This window comes from Capsicum annuum, unplaced genomic scaffold, assembly GCF_002878395.1.
Source record: "Capsicum annuum cultivar UCD-10X-F1 unplaced genomic scaffold, UCD10Xv1.1 ctg29285, whole genome shotgun sequence".
NCBI classification, from domain to species: domain Eukaryota; kingdom Viridiplantae; phylum Streptophyta; class Magnoliopsida; order Solanales; family Solanaceae; genus Capsicum; species Capsicum annuum.
The window spans coordinates 1-5,471 of record NW_025835769.1 but is presented as its reverse complement, the minus strand read 5'-3'; the positions used below and the strand labels follow the sequence as shown (position 1 = coordinate 5,471).

At 33.4% G+C, this 5,471-nt stretch overlaps 2 pseudogenes; one reads left to right on the top strand and one right to left on the bottom strand.

Moving 5' to 3' along the window:
- Positions 1-540: 540 nt before the first annotated feature.
- On the bottom strand, positions 541-2,814 carry LOC124891036 (annotated as a pseudogene).
- A 481-nt stretch (positions 2,815-3,295) lies between these two features.
- On the top strand, positions 3,296-4,727 carry LOC124891037 (annotated as a pseudogene).
- The last annotated feature ends 744 nt before the right edge of the window (positions 4,728-5,471 follow it).

The window sequence follows — 5,471 nt, the reverse complement described above, 5'->3', positions numbered from 1 at the left end:
AACTAATTGATGTTATTGAAAACTTGTATAGTTCACACGCTTTGGCTCTACCCATGAATTATCCAGTAATAGGTCTTTCACAATCAGATCTACCTATACAATAATGGTATTTAATTATGAAAGTTTGCTGGGTAGCTGACCCTCTTAGTCCGTTCTTGTCAGATTGGGATCCTAACTAATCTTTATGTTTTATGCTTTTAAAATAATATTTCCTCCGCTTAATGGATAACCATTTGTTACCAATGGAGAATTTCTTATCATCTTAAGTTCAAGTGATTGGATTTACACCAATGGAAACCATAAACTCCATACACAATAGAAGGATATGATAGAGTTTTTTTTAAATAATGAATGGAGTTCCTTTTTCTATCATATCCCATTCACCGGTACTGATCATTGATATTGTAAAAGTTTTTTTCTTTCTTTTGTGCCAGCTCATGATTTAAACGAGTCGCGCATACACCCTAGTACATATTCCTCGACGTTGAGGGCACCCCCGAAGAGCGGGGGTTTTCATGACATTTCTGATTGGCTGTTTTGTATTTCTAATAAGTTGTTTAATAGTTGGCATGTTGAATCATATACATAATATGATGGGTTGGTTTAGATTGATCCTAACCGAATGATGATGAATTACTTCTATTTAATAGAATATTCAACTTAATAGAATATTCAATTAGAAGATAAAATCGCAAATCTGTGATTTGCGCGAAATCCATGTTATTTTCATTGAACCGCTACAAGATCAACAATTCCATAAGCTTAGGCTTCTGTTGCTGACATAAAAACATCTCTTTCCATATATTCGGATACAACCTAGAAGGGTTTGCCCATTCGTTGTACATAAACCCTTATGAAGGTTTCACGCAGTTTCAGCAGTTCTTTCGCTTCCACGACACATTCGGTTACTTGTGCTTCCACAACACATTCGGTTACTTGTGCCATATAAAAATCACTAGCAGGTTGATGCATCATTACCCTGACGATATAGAAAAATAAAAATTTATCCTATCTCACATGATAAAGCAAAGAGAAAAGAAAGATAAAGAATAGAAAAAAGATAGAATTGAACAACCGTACAAACATTTTTTGTGCATATGGCACTAAAAGAAAATTGACCCTCTCCTTTCTATTGAAGAAATAGAAAAATAGAATTTATTAGACTCCAATGGGTAAATAATCAAATTGCCATCCTTCCTTTCGGAGGAGTTAAAAAATATTATGATGGCTCCGTTGCTTTACATGGTTCTTTCTTTTTGTCTGTGATTCAGCAATTCCAAAGTTTCTTTTTAATCCGATTAAATAAAGAAAAAATATTTTTTTGTACTCTTTCATAACATAAATATTGTTAAGAACTCTATGGTATGAAAATAAAAAAAGTTTGTGATGCTGAACCGAACTCCCGATAGATAAGAAAAAATTGGAAATACCCCTTATCTCATACTACTTTCTCAATATAGAATCTAATGTTTTGAAAAAAAAATACAAAAATTTCTCATATCGAATTCAAAGTGCCATGCTATTATTACTTAGTATTCATATGGCAAAGGCATAGTCTTCTTTTTTCTCTCAAATCAAAACCTCATTGGTGCCAAGCGTGAGGGAATGTTAGACGTTTGGTAATTTCTCCTCCGACCAGGATAAAAGATCCCATTGAAGCGGCTAATCCCATGTATACTGTATAGACATCTGGTCGCATAAATTGCATAGTATCATAAATAGCCACCCCAGGTATTACCCAACCCCCAGGAGAGTTTATAAACAAATATAGCTCTTTGGTCTCATCCTCGGTACTGAGATATACCATAAGACCAATAAGTTGATTCAAAATCTCGCTAGTAATACCTTAGCCTAAAAAAAGTAATCTTTCTCGATAAAGTCGGTTGATTAGGGTAAAATTGTATTCCTTAGGAACTGTACATGACCTTTTGATGCATACAGTTCAAGAAAATTATGAATCAATGTATAGATTCCAGTCCTCTTTCTCTTTTCTAGAAAGGTTCTTTCTTACTTCTAACGAAAGGGCTATTCTTTGTTTTTTCAATAAAGAGGAGTTTTGACTCCTTTTTTATATTTCTATTTTCAATTTTCTAGAATAAAATTAGAAGATATAAGAAAGGGTCATTAAACTTATCGAATTAACTTCTCATTGATGTATTCTTTCATCGAGATTTAATCCAAACCGCGATGGTATTTTCTTGTTCCTGAATGGGTCTGTTTCATCTTTTTAGGTTTATGCTCTACTCCGGGTAAAGATCCGCCCGATTTGGATTTGTCCATATAGGACAAATTCTCCCATTACTATTTCTTTTTGTATTTCTTTTTTTTTTTCAATTCATTTTATACAAGTATTTATTAGAGTTGAGATAACTTTGCTTGACAATTAGGATCTCTTTACAAAGAAAAATATGAATAGCAATCATAGATATCTTACCAATCCAATTGGATTTTTTCTAAACGGAGCCTGGATACTTCATTGTTTTAGTCCAACCAAGCCAACCACAAATTATTCTAATTGATAATAATAATAATATGAATTTCCTTAAAAATGGATCTAAGTGCACTTCACGCTCCAAATTTTTTATGAATCAATTTATTATTTTATCATTCTTGGGCAAAACGGGGGATATCTTGATCAGGGGAAAGAATGGGGAAATACCATATGACCCAGTATATCTGAAAAGTCACACTATACGTCAACCCAAAATGGATTTGCCTCTCCAATACCTCGGAAGGGAACTTTTGGAACACCAATAGGCATTAATGAAAGAAAGAACTAAATACTATATTTCACTTTGAGATGGAAACATAACAATTTTTTTATTGTCTTTAGAATATTCATATTGGTGCTTATCGAATTTATTTTATCTATAGATTCTAAAAATTCATAAAGAAAGACAAAATGAATAAACTCAAATTATTACGAGGTCTTTCTAATGATAAATAAGTATGGACTCATTTGCTCATAGAAAATGAGATCAACTCCACCATTGTGTATTGGTACTTATTGAATATAGAATAAATGTGCTTCTCTTTGTTCCTATGAACAGAATTGTTCCATTATTACCACCAAAACAGAACACCCTTGATTCAGAAATAATCGATTGAACAAGAGTGGTCCATAGGATAGTCATATTATAGTCTTTTCCAATGTAATAAAGTTATGTAGTGTCCATTTATCTTTGATATAAGGGGTATTTCCATAGGTTTGCCTTGGTATTGTATTCATACTGTTGTATTGCATTATCCTGGTCGGTTGCTTTATGTTCATATAATACATACAACTCTGGTTGTTGGTTGGGCGGGTTCGATGTCTCTATATAAATTAGCGGTTTTTTTATCCTTTTGATCCTATTTTTGATCCAATGTGGAGACATGGTATGTTTGTTATACCCTTCATTACTCGTTTAGGAATAACCAATTCATGGGGTGGTTAGAGTATCACAGAGGGGACTGTAACGAATCTAGATATTTGGAGTTATGAAGGTGTAGTGGGAGAACATATTGTGTTTTCTGGCTTATGCTTTTTGGAAGCTATCTGACATTAGGTGTATTGGGATCTAGAAATATTTTGTGATAAACGTACAGGAAAACCCTCTTTGGATTTGCCAAAGATCTTTGGAATTCATTTATTTCTCTCAGGGGTAGCTTGCTTTGGTTTTGATGCATTTCATGTAATAGGCTTGTATGGTCCCGAAATTTGGGTGTCCAATCCTGATGGACTAATGGGAAAAGTCCAAACTATAAATCCATCGTGGCGTGGAAGGTTTTGATCCTTTTGTTCCAGGAGAAATAGCCTCTCATCATATTGCAGCAGGAACATTGGGCATATTAGCGGGCCTATTCCATCTTAGCGTCCATCCACCACAACGTCTATACAAAGAATTGTGTATGGGAAATATTGAAATCGTCTTTTCTAGTAGTATTGCTGTTATCTTTTCTGCAGCTTTTGTTGTTGCCAAAACTATATAGTATGGTTCGGCAACTACCCCAATTGAATTATTTGGGCCCACTCGTTATCAATGGTATCTGGGGTATTTCCAGCAAGAAATATATCGAAGAGTTAGTGCTGGGCTAGCAGAAAATCAAAGTTTATCAGAAGCCTGGTCTAAAATTACTGAAAAATTAGCTTTTTATGATTACATCGGTAATAATCCGGCAAAAGGAGGATTATTCAGAGCAGGTTCAATGGATAACAGGGATGGAATAGCGGTTAGATAGTTAGGAAACCCTATCTTTAGTGATAAAGAAGGGTGTGACCTTTTTGTACGTCCTATGCCTACTTTTTTTGAAATATTTCTGGTTATTTTAATAGACGGCGATGGAATTGTTAGAGCCGATGTTCCTTTTAGAAGGGCAGAATCGAAGTATAGTGTTGAACAAGTAGGTGTAGCTGTTGAGTTCTATGGCGGTGAACTCAACGCCGTTAGTTATAGTGATCCTGCTACTATGAAAAATTATGCTAGACGTGCTCAATTGGGAGAAATTTTCAAATTAGATGGTGCTACTTTGAAATGCGATGGTGTTTTTCGTAGCAGTCCAAGGGGTTGGTTTACTTTTGGGCATGCTTCGTTTTCTTTGATCTTCTTCTTCGGACATATTTAGCATGGTGCTAGAACCTTTTTCAGAGTATTTTTGCTGGTATTGACTCAGATTTAGATGCTCAAGTCGAATTTGAGGCATTTCAAAAACTTGAAGATCCAACTATAAAAAGACAGGCATCCTGATATAATATTTCTTTGGTATCTTTCTTTTTCCCTTATTTTCTTTCTTTTACTTTTATTGACATAGGGTACCAGAGAAATCTTTATTTGAATCAACTTCATTTTTATTCTTGTTCGTTCTAATGATAAAAAAAAAAAAAAACAAATAGGTATGAAAGCTATAATTGTAAACCACGATCAAATCTATGGAAGCATTGGTTTATACATTCCTCTTAGTCTCAACTCTAGGGATAATTCTTTTTACCATCTTTTTTTGAGAACCGCCTAAAGTTCCAACTAAAAAGAACTAAAAAGGCAAAATAATTTTTCATTATCTCAGTTGAAGTACTGAGCCTCAGTACTCATATCCGCAAAGGTTGATTGTATTCAAGTGACTAGGAACATGATGGACTTTGACTTGATTATTATAAACCAAGTGCTTCGATTTTTGTTCTTTACTTGGGCAAACCAAACAGTAGAGGTGGTGGAACTTGTCCCATCATAAACATTTTAAGTATTTTATTTTGAATTTAAATTTTGTATACAATTAGTAAATATTGCACATCGTCGAATCATGGTAAATGTTACTCCCATATTTCAATTAATTTATTTTAATTTGGAATATATAGAGCAAATTAATTAATGTTGTAATTTGAATATAGAATCTATAATTTAAAAAAAAAAATTACAAACGTTGAAATACCCTAAAAAGTACATAAGCCATAATAATTAATCATTTAAAATATTTAAAAAATATTTTTAGAAGTT